This window comes from Nomascus leucogenys, chromosome 18, assembly GCF_006542625.1.
Source record: "Nomascus leucogenys isolate Asia chromosome 18, Asia_NLE_v1, whole genome shotgun sequence".
In the NCBI taxonomy this organism is placed as follows: domain Eukaryota; kingdom Metazoa; phylum Chordata; class Mammalia; order Primates; family Hylobatidae; genus Nomascus; species Nomascus leucogenys.
In genome coordinates this window covers 76,417,517-76,429,488 of record NC_044398.1, presented here as the reverse complement: position 1 = coordinate 76,429,488, position 11,972 = coordinate 76,417,517, and the positions used below count along the sequence as shown (strand labels likewise).

Here is an 11,972-nt window from a genome sequence, read left to right as displayed (position 1 = left end):
AGGATGTCATTATTTTTAAATAATTTGAGGCAGAGTTTCTGTCACTGGCATATGAAAGCATCCTAATTAATACTGGCTTCATGCCCACATTATCTTCTTAAATTGCCCATCAATTCCATGCTGTGCAAGTAGAGATTTATTCCTTTGAATATTTGTGTTTCCTAATAGATGATGATGGGTAAATAACTATATAACTTTGGAGAGGGAACTATTTTTCTTATCATTGCACCAAAAAAAAAAAAGACTTAAAAGAAACATGTTAATACATTTAACAACATAAAAAGTTGAAATGATCTTTTTGTGATTGGTAAGCATGATAACCGGGTTTTCACACTCATGTGTGAAATGTGCCTCCTTCAAGGCTTGTTACCATGTAGGCACATTACCCAACTGATGTGGAAAAAAAAGTTAAAACTTTTTGCATATAAAAAGTTGATAAATAAAATGTAAAAGGAAATAAAAAACTAGAGAACATTTTTTCTGTATACAATACAAAGAGTTAATATTCTTTTTACCTAAAAAGCTCTACAAATAGATGAATTCTCCAAGAGGAAAATGTATAAAGGATATGAAGAAGCAAAGAACACTAAATAGATTTTTAAATGTTCTATCTTACTAGTAATCAAAGGAATACAGATTAAAATATGATACCATGTTCATTTACCAAATGTTAATGTTTCTTCTTTAATAAGAATGTGCTGGCTATCAGCTGGGTGCCTCAGCACTCCTCAGTCTCCATCAGGCTAACCTCAGCCTGTTACCATGGCAGCAGCAGGAAGTACACAAGGCCTCTTGAGGCCCGGTCTTAGAACTGGCACACTGTCACTTCCAATGCATCTTATCAGCCAAAACAAGTCAAAGATCAGCAAAGATTGGAGGGAACTAACACTGCCTCTTGATGGGAGGAGTTTCAAATTATATTGCAAAAGTTGTGGTTACAGGGAAAGGTGGAGAATTAGGGCCAATTTTCAATCAGTTACAAGTATATACTAATTATCTCAATTACATTTTTATCAGAAATTTATGTATATCTGACTACATATCATCTAGATATAGCTATATACACACATATATATGTGATGTACATGGATATACAGATAAGTAGACCATCTGTTGAAATCTATTCCAAATTAAACAAACACTACACAAAAGAGAATAAACAAAAGGCCAATAAGTCTATGAAAAGATGCTCAATAGCACTAGTTGCCATGAAAATGTGAATTAAAACCAAATGAAACACTACTACCTTCCCACTGGAATGGCTAAAACTAAAAAAAAAAAAAAAAAGACACTGCCACATACTGGCGATGAGGTATGTAGTTATTAGGACTCGTACACTGCTGGTAGGACAGTAACTTGGTAGAACCACTCTGGAACTTGTCCATATTTACCCAATTGAATATATGTTCACTCTATGACCTAGCAATCCTGCTCCTACATGCATCAGAGGACACGTTTAAGAATATTCACAGGAAGTTTTTTGTTTTTTTTTGAGACAGAGTCTCACTCTGTCACCCAGGCTGGAGTGCAGTGGCATGATCTCGGCTCACTGCAACCTCCGCCTCCCAGGTTCAAGCGAATTCTCCTGCCTCAGCCTCCTAAGTAGCAGGGATTACAGGCATCCACCTCCACGTCCAACTAATTTTTGTATTTTTAGTAGAGACAGGGTTTTGCCATGTTGGCCAGTCTGGTCTTGAACTCCTGGCCCCAAGTGATCTGCCCACCTCATCCTCCCAAAGTGCCGGGATGACAGGTGTGAGTCATTGTGGCCCAAATCAATTTAAATGTTCATCAACAATAGAATGGATAAATATAGATGTTCCTCGACTTTCAATGTTATGTCCCAATTAAACCATCATAAGTTGAAAATATTGTAGTCAAAAATGCATTTAATACACCTAACCTTACTGAACACTGTAGCTTAGCCTATCCCCTACCTAACACAAAACCTATGTTATAATAACGTTGAATAACTTATGTAATTTATTGAATACTGTACTGAAAGCAAAAAACAGAATAGTTGTATGGGTACCCAAAGTATGGTTTCTACTGAACACACATTGCTTTCATGCTGTCATAAAGTGGAAAAACCATTAAGCCAAACCATCTGAGGTTGGGGACTGTCTGTAAATTATGAAGTTTTCCCACAAAATGGAATATTATACAGCAACAAAAAGAGCAAATACAGCTGCTAGCAACAACCTTGATAACTCTCTAACAGACATCAGTTTGAGCAAAAAAAAAAAAAAAAAAAAAAATCCAAAAAAGCACAGTTGAGCCTTGAACAACAAGGGCTTGAACTGCACAGGTCCACTTAGACTCAGACTCTCTTCAGCCTCTGCCACCCATCAGACAGCAAGGCCAACCCCTCCTCCTCCTCCTTCTCAACCTGCTCAATGTGAAGATGATAAGGATGAAGACTTTTATGATGATACTCTTCCTCGTAATGAAAATAGTTACTATATTTTCTCTTCTTTATGATTTCTTTATCAATTTCTTTTCTCTAGATTACTTTATTGTAAGAATACAGTATACAATATATATATACAAAAATATGCTTATTGGCTGCTTGTGTTATCAGTAAGACTTCAGACCAATAGTAGGCTATTGGTAAAGTTTTCGGAAAGTCAAAAGTTATAAATGGATTTTCAACTATGTGGAGGGTCACTGTCCCTAACGCCTGAGCTATTCAAGGGTCAACTGTATATATTTATGATTCCAGTGCTATAAAGTTCACACACTGGTAAAACTAATCTGTGCTTATAGGAATCAAAATAGTAGTCACCTTTGGCAACAGGCCAGGCGATCCAGACATGGCACAAGGAAGGCATCTAGGGTGCTGCTAACATACCAGTCTTCATCTGGATTGTGGTTTTACTTTGCAAAAATTCAAGCTGTACACTTAAAATTTGGGCTCTGAGCTGTGTATATGTTATACTTAGTAGTATTTACAATAATAATGTTTGTAATATAATAGTAAGAATTAGATTTTTTTAAGTGTCTCCTGTTAAAATGCAAACACCTTTCAGGGAGAGTCCTCATTTTAACCCATCACAGAGCTCTCCTGAGTGGGGACCGGTTGAGCATGAGCTGGGAGCCAGATAAGAGCCTGCAGGGCTGGCCAGGACTCAGAGACCATCCTCTGTCGGGGTGACAGGGGACAGGCTCTAAAGACACTCATGGGAAGACAGTAAGCACTGCCAGTTGGCAGTCACAGCAGAGGGCCCCAGAGAATACGTATGCAAAGGGCGGGTCCTCACTGATGGCAAAACCAGGCTCAGTGTTCTTGGATTTAGACAGCTCTGTTTCTACTCCAGCTCCTTCCTACTCTGCTCCTGTCCTCTAATGGGAATGAGGCTAGGCTTTCAAGATCTTCCTGGCCCTTTTAAATTACCCACACACAGCAGAGAAGAGACCACAATACTAGTTTCTAGTGAGAGTTGTTGCAGAAATGTCATGAGACGTGACAGCAAGTTTAAAGGGACCTAGAAGGTGTCCAGCTGAAACAGCTCTTTCTTATAGCTCTCTGTTATTTTCCCTCTCCTTTTTAACTCCATTTTCTCCATCTAATCCCTCATTGTCAACACGTTTTGAATTTTTGCAATGATAAAAAAGAGATCCATGTTCCCTAGCCTTGAGGCCACCTAATGGATATTTGGGACAAGCTGCTAGAGTACAAGGAAGGAGGATATAAATAAAAAGAACTCATTCAAGAGGACTCTGCATTAAGGCAGACTATTAATATAAATCATTGCATTTCTATAACAGCGGGGGGGATTTACCATTTCATTTATCCAGACTTTGCTCAAGAATTTTTAAGTGTGCCACAGTTTGCCCCACAGGCGTCTGAAAGCACATGTGTTTTTAACTAATGTAATGTTTGAGTACGTCTGGCCCCCTATCAAGGTTGATAATAAATGTGATTTACAAAAATGTAGCAAAGTAGGTCACTGCTATCTGCAAACATGGCTCACAATAATCAAAGGAACATAGGAAGAAAAAGATGGGAACACAGGAAGAAAATTTCCAAGATGGGAAATTAAATAGTGTGCCTTTTCTGGACAGACAGAATCCACTGCAAAAGCACAACACTGATTTGCTTTTCAGCCACCACACCTACTCTTCTTGTAGCCACGTGTGACTAAGCCCTAGGGCAATGGAAATAAAATCAGAAACCATTTGGTAAGTAGACTCTTGGGAGATTATATTGACCTGTGTGTCCCTCATGGTGTCCCACCATGTTAAGCCAACCAGTGCCCCAGCTAAATCCTAACCCAAATAGGCAGAGGAGCATACAAATAAGCCAAAGCCATAGTCCATTCCCAAGTACCTCCCTGGCAGTCCCACCCACCTCCTGACCCAGTATCATGACCACCCATATAACAAAGGAAGGAGTATTATCAGGATACCCTGCTCCCCACCTATAACCCTCAGAGATCTTATGTTTCCAATAGGCAGCATGATCAACTTTCTTAGCACCCAGAGCTAACTGCAAATATTCTGCATTCTAGGTTTTATATACCAGTGAAAGGAAAATATGTATTCTTCTTTTATCCAACTATTGCTATGTTTATCAAGGGCTATAACTGGACCCAAATCCTAGACGGAGCAGGTTCATTTAATAAGGTTGTTCTAATGCAACAGCTGGACACGAAAAGAAAATGAAAGAAAGAAAAGCCACTGTGCAGATAACTGAGGAATCCAATCCTGATCTCATTTTCATAAAATTATGAAGTCCCAACAGTACACAGCAGTTACAAACTCTGCTTCACGAATCTTCATTCATTCACCCAATCAAAGTGTCCTGACCATTAGCTGTGAGCTAGAAACTGCTGGGGGCGGGGAAAGCAGTGATTATTCATAAGATGTAATCCTTGGCCTTAAGAAACCTTGAGAAGTAGGAATATCTGTGTGTGTACACATGCTCAGAAATAGGTCACTACAACTGAGTGTACAAGTGCTATGGCTGGGGATATAAGGCCTCTAACAAGTATAGCAAGCTGACTCAGGCCACCCACAGATCAGGTCCTAATCCCTGCAACCTGTAAATGTTACCTTATAAGGAAAAGGGGTCTTTGTAGATGTGATTAAGCTAAGGATATTGGCATGAGGAGATTATCCTGATGGGCCCTAAATCCAATCATAAGTGTCCTTATATGAGAGAGAAAGAGGGAGATTTGATACAGACACACAGTAGAAGCGGCCATGAGAAGACAGAGGCAGAGATCAGAGTGATGCAGCCACAAACCAAGGAACGCCGGCAGCCACCAGAAGCTGAAACAGTCAAGAAAGGGATTCTCCTCCAGAACCTTCTGAGGGTGTGCGGCCTGAACTACATTCTGACTTTGGACTCTGGCCTTCAATCCTGTGACCAAATTCATTCCTGTGTTTTAAGCCATCGAGTTTGTGGTCATTTGTAACAGTGGCCACAGGAAACTAATACACCAAAAGTTGGGAAAGACTTTCCAGGGGGGAAAACAAAAATGCCTGAGCTGCACTGTAGAAGGTGTGGAGATGGAAAGTGACAAGTCAGTGGTTGGTTGTGGCTAGTGTAGAAAGTGCAAGAAGGCACCACTTCTCAGCCTTTTAGCTAAGACCAAGTGTAGTATATGTTCCTATCAGTTTAAAACGCAAGAAAGAGATAAGACCAGTCGTGGGCTACATTATGGGGCTACATTATACATTGTCAGTTATTTGTTTTGTTTGACATTTATTCATAGTGAATGAGAAACGGAGCTATTGCAAGGTATTCAGCCATTTACAATTTAGATTTACATTTCAGAAAGGTCTCTCTACCTGTCCTGTAGAGACCTTTACCACCTCCACCCCCATATCCAGTCTATTGGGAAATCCTATGGACTCTATATTCCAAATACATTCAAATTCCTGCTTCTTTCCCTGTAGCCACTGTTACCATTCTGATCCAAGCCATGGTCATCTCTTCCGTTTGGCTCTCTGCTTTTCTTCTTGTCTGTCTGCAGCCTACTCTCAACACAGCAGTCAGCATGTCACTTAAATCAGGTCATGTCACTCCTCTCTTTCCCATTTCACTCAGAGCAAGAGCCAAAGCCCTAGAATGTCCCTTCCCGTGCTCCACTGCCTCACACCCCGGGCCTGACCTCCCTCCCTCACCCTGAGGCAGACACAGTGCCTCCTCCCTGCTACTCCCTGAACACACCAACCCAGTCCTGCCTCAGGCCTTTCACACACTGTTTTCTTTGTTTGGAATGATTTGTCTCTTTGATATTCCTTACCTCCTTCAAGTCTTTGCCTAAATGTCACTGTCTTGATGAGGCCTACCCTAACACACACTGTATTTTAAACTGCAACCTCCCTCTTACCCTGATTTTCCTCTTTTCTTCCATATCTTCTAACATGTCCAATATAGTTTGGATGTTTGTCCCCTCCAAACCTCAAGCTGAAATGTAATCCCCATTGTTGGAGGGGGGCTTGCGGGGATGGGTTTGGGTCATGGGGGCAGATCCTTCATGAACAGCTTGGTGCTGAGTTCTCCCTCTGAGTTCATGCAACATCTGGTTGTTTAAAAAGTGTGACACCTCCCCCCACTCTTGCGCCCACTCTCACCATGTGGTGCCTGCTTCCCCTTCACCTTCCACCATGATTGGAAGCTCCCTGAGGCCCTCATCAAGAGCAGATGCCAGCACTATGCTTTCTGTACAGCCTGCAGAACCGTGAGCCAAAATAAACCACTGTTTTTTATAAATTATCCCAAACTTAGGTATTCTTTTATAGCAAGAACGGACTAATACCTAAATTTACTTTTTGTGTTTATTATTTAATATCCATCTCCCCCTCTAAAATGTAAGCTCCATGGAGAAAGGAATCTTTGTTTTGTTCACAGCCATAACTTAGGTGCTGACACATAGCAGGTGCTGAAAAAATATTTGTTGAATAATTAAGTGAACAATGAATAGGAACGGGATGGAGCAGAAGTGACCCTGGAGACTGGGAAGCCAGATGAGCTCAGAGAACTGCTTAGTGTTCTGACTCTAAAATGATGTAATCAATGGCAAGCCTTTAAATGTCAACTTGAAAGGATGACAAAAAAAAATATGTGGTTCTGAAAGTAAACTAATAAGCCAACAATGATTTGCTGGACTATATTATGTCAATGTTCAAATAGATTTTGGTAAACATTCTGAACATTGGGCTTAAAAGTCATTTAACAAATATGGATTAAGCTATTATGACAGTGAAGGACATTCAAACATCAAATCTCAAAAACTTTACAGTTTGATAAGAGAAATAAGGTATCTAGAAGATTGTCACATATTTTAGAAGGGTTTTGTAAGTAGGTTGTTATAAGAATATTTGTAAGAATGCAGCAACTATAAACAAGCAATGCTGACCAAGTCATTCTCACATATGGTATTGTTTGAGTATAAATTAAAGCAGCATTTTTGAAAAGCATTTTGGTAATACACATTAATAGCCTTAAAAAATTTTATTCCACAATCTAAAGAGAAAAAAATGCATAGGAAAAAAACTGAGAAAAAATACACCAAAATGTTAACAATGATTCTTTCTAAAGAATAAATCACCAAATTCCAGTGACTTAACCCAACAGTTTCATGTGACAGTGAAACCCAGGGGTCCTAGTCAGCAGGGGGCGCTCATCCATGCAGTGATTAAGGGATCCAGACTCCTTCCACCTCCTGGTTCCTCACATCCCCTAGAGGCTAATTATCAATTGCCTCCTTCCAGCAGACAGAAAAACATCTTGAGGAAAGTACACTAGTAACTTCAAAGTCTTGGCTTGAAAGTGACCCGTTCACACATCATTGGTCACATGTAGATGCAGTGGGTGAGAGGTAGGGACTGCAAAATCTATCCCCAGACTAATTATGGAAAAAGGAACAAGACGTTTGGTGGACAGTAAAGTGAGCCTTCTCTGCCACAGGGGGATATTCTTCTCCTTTATATGTAACTTTATTTTCTAAACATTCTGTAATGAACAAGTACTGCTTTAATAATGAGGGAAAAATCATACTTTATATATACATATATATATGTCTGCAAAAAGAAAAGAGTTAATAATCTTTGATCCAGTAAATTCATTCTTTAAATTTATAATACATAAATAATTAGATTGTAGGGGGTGGCTGGTAAAATGGCCAAATAGGAACAGCTTTGGTCCACAGCTCCCAGCAAGATGAGTGCAGCAGGGAGGTGATTTCTGCCATTTCCAGTTGAGGTACCCGGTTCATCTCATTGGGACTGGCTAGACAGTGGGTGCAGCCCATGGACAGTGAGCCGAAGCAGGGTGGGGCATCGCCTGACCCAGGAAGCGCAAGGGGTCAGGGAACTCCCTCCCCTAGCCAAGGGAAGTCCTGAGGGATTGTGCCATGAGGGACTGTGCAGTCCGGCCCAGATACTATGCTTGGACTGTGCATTCCAGCCCAGATACTATGCTTTTCCCATGGTCTTCACAACCTGCTGACCAGGAGATTCCCTTGGGTGCCTATACCACCAGGGCCCTGGGTTTCAAGCACAAAACTGGGTGGCTATTGCACAGACACCAAGCTAGCTGCCGGAGTTTTTTTTCATACCCCAGTAGTGCCTGGAACACCAGTGAGACAGAACCGTTCACTCCCCTGGAAAGGGGGTACTGACGCTAGGGAGCCAAGTGATCTTGCTCAGAGGATCACACTCCCGTGCAGACCAGCAAGCTATGATCCACTGGCTTGAAGTCTCGCTGCCAGCACAGCAGCCTGAAGTCAACCTGGGACACTCAAGCTTGGTGGGGGGAAGGGCATTACTGAGGCTTGAGTAGGCAGTTTTCCCCTCACAGTGTAAGCAAAGCCACTGAGAAGTTCAAACTGGGCAGAGCCCACTGCAGCTCTGCAAAGCTGCTGTAGCCAGACTGCATCTCTAGATTCTTCCTCTCTGGGCAGGGCATTTCTGAAAGAAAGACAGCAGCCCCAGTCAGGGACTGTGGGCACAGCTTTAGCAGCCTTAAACATTCCTGCCTGCTGGCTCTGAAGAGAGCAGCAGATCTCCCAGCACAGCACTTGAGTTCTGCTAAGGGACAGACTGTCTCCTCAAGTGGGTACCTGACGCGTGTGCCTCCTCATGGGGAGGCACCTCCCAGCAGGGATCGACAGACACCTCACACAGGAGAGCTCCAGCTGGCACCTGGTGAGTGCCCCTCTGGGATGAAGCTTCCAGAGGAAAGAACAGGCAGCAATCCTTTCTGTTCTGCAGCCTCTGCTGGTGATACTCAGGCAAACAGAGTCTGGAGTGGACCTCCAGCAAACTCGAGCAGACCTGCAGCAGAGGGGCCTGAAGGGGCCTGAATGTTAGAAAGAAAACTAACAAACAAAAAGGAATAGTATCAACATTAATAAAAAGGATGTCCACACAAAAACCCCATCCAAAGGTCACCAACATCAGACCAAAGGTCAACAAATCCATGAAGATGAAGAAAAACCAGTGCAAAAAGGCTGGAAATTCCACAATCAGTACACCTCTTCCCCTCCAAAGGACCACAAGTCCTCGCCAGCAAGGGAACAAAACTGGACGGAGAATGAGTTTGACAAGTTGACAGAAGTAGGCTTCAGAAGGTGGATAATAACAAACTCCTCTGAGCTAAAGGAGCATGTTCTAACCCAATGCAAGGAAGCTAAGAACCTTGAAAAAAGATTAGATGAATTGCTAACTAGAATAACCAGTTTAGAGAAGAACATAAATGACCTGATGGAGCTGAAAAAAACAGCACCAGAACTTCGGGAAGCATGCACAAGTATCAATAGCCGAATCAATCAAACGGAAGAAAGGATATCAGAGATTGAAGATCAACTTAATGAAATAATGCATGAAGTCAAGATTAGAGAAAAAATAATAAACAGGAAAGAACAAAACCTCCAAGAAATATGGGACTATGTGAAAAGACCAAACCTACATTTGATTGGTGTACCTGAAAATGACGGGGAGAATGGAACCAAGTTGGAAAATACTCTTCAGGATATTGTCCAGGAGAACTTCCCCAATCTGTTTGAATGTTGGCAAGACAAGCCAACATTCAAATTCTGGAAATACAGAGAACACCACAAAGATACTCCTCGACAAGACCAAGACACATAATCATCAGATTCACCAAGGTTGAAATGAACAAAAAAATGTTAAGGGCAGCCAGAGAGAAAAGTCGTGTTACCCACAAAGTGAAGCCCATCAGACTAAGCACAGATCTCTTAGCAGAAACCCTAAAAGCCAGAAGAGCGTGAGGGCCAATATTCAACATTCTTAAAGAAAAGAATTTGCAACCCTGAATTTCATATCCAGCCAAACTGAGCTTCATAAGCGAAGGAGAAATAAAATCATTTACAGACAAGCAAATGCTGAGAGATTCTGTCACCACCAGGCCTGTCTTACAAGACCTCCTGAAGGAAGCACTAAATACGGAAAGGAAAAACCAGTACCAGCCACTGCAAAAACATACCAAATTGTAACGACCATCAATACTATAAGAAACTGTATCAACTAACGGGCAAAATAACCAGCTAGCATCATAATGACAGGATCAAATTCACATATAACAATACTAACCTTAAATGCAAACAGGCTAAATGCCCCAATTAAAAGACACAGACTGGCAAATTGGATAAAAAGTCAAGACCCATCGGTGTGCTGTATTCAGGAAACCGATCTCAAGTGCAAAGACACACATAGGCTCAAAATAAAGGGATGGAGGAATATTTACCAAAAAAATGGAAAGCAAAAAAAAGCAGGGGTTGCAATCCTTGTCTCTGATAAAACAGACTTTAAACCAACAAAGATCAAAAGAGACAAACAAGGCCATTACATAATGGTAAAGGGATCAATGCAACAAGAAGAGCTAACTATCCTAAATATATATGCACCCAATACAGGAGCACCCAGATTCATAAAGCAAGTTCTTACAGACCTACAAAGAGAACTAGACTCCCACACAATAATAGTGGGAGACTTTAACACCCCATTGTCAATATTAGGCAGATCAACGAGATAGAAAATTAACAAGGATATTCAGGACTTGAAGTCAGCTCTGGAACAAGAGGACCTAATAGATATCTATAGAACTCTTCACCCCAAATCAACAGAATATACATTCTTCTCAGCACCACATCGCACTTATTCTAAAATTGACCACATAATTGGAAGTAAAACACTCCTCAGCAAATGCAAAAGAATGGAAATCATAACAGTCTCTCAGACCACAGTGCAATCAAATTAGAAATCAGGATTAAGAAACTCACTCAAGGCTGGGCGTGGTGGCTCACGCCTGTAATCCCAGCACTTTGGGAGGCTGAGGCGGGAGGATCATGAGGTCAGGAGATCGAGACTATCCTGGCTAACACAGTGAAACCCCGTCTCTACTAAAAATACAAAAAATTAGCCGGGCGAGATGGCAGGCGCCTGTAGTCACAGCTACTTGTGAGGCTGAGGCAGGAGAATGGCATGAACCCCGGGGGGCGGAGCCTGCAGTGAGCCGAGATCGCGCCACTGCACTCCAGCCTGGGCGACAGCGAGACTGTCTCAAAAAAAAAAAAAAAAAAGAAAAAAGAAACTCACTCAAAACCGCTCAACTACATGGAAACTGAGCAAGCTGCTCCTGAATGACTCCTGGGTAAATAACTAAATTAAGGCAGAAATAAATAAGTTCTTTGAAACCAAGGAGAACAAAGACACAATGAACCAGAATCTCTGGGACACAACTAAAGCAGCGTTTAGAGGGAAACTTATAGCACTAAATGTCCACAGGAGAAAGTGGGAAAGATCTAAAAGCAACACCCTAACATCACAATTAAAAGAACTAGAGAAGCAAGAGCAAACAAATTCAAATGCTAGCAGAAGACAAGAAATAACTAAGCTCAGAGCAGAACTGAAGAAGACATAGACATGAAAAACATTTCAAAAAATCTATGAATCCAGGGGATGGTTTTTTGAAAAGATTAACAAAATAGATAGACCAC

General features: G+C 41.4%; 2 non-coding genes across 2 annotated transcripts; both read left to right on the top strand.

Moving 5' to 3' along the window:
• The first annotated feature begins 292 nt into the window (after window positions 1-292).
• On the top strand, window positions 293-396 carry LOC115831379. Its single transcript, XR_004026893.1, has one exon. It is a non-coding gene; the product is annotated as a small nucleolar RNA U13 (small nucleolar RNA).
• Window positions 397-5,570: 5,174 nt separating this feature from the next.
• On the top strand, window positions 5,571-5,767 carry LOC115831397. The gene has a single exon (XR_004026902.1). It is a non-coding gene; the product is annotated as a U2 spliceosomal RNA (small nuclear RNA).
• Window positions 5,768-11,972: the final 6,205 nt, after the last annotated feature.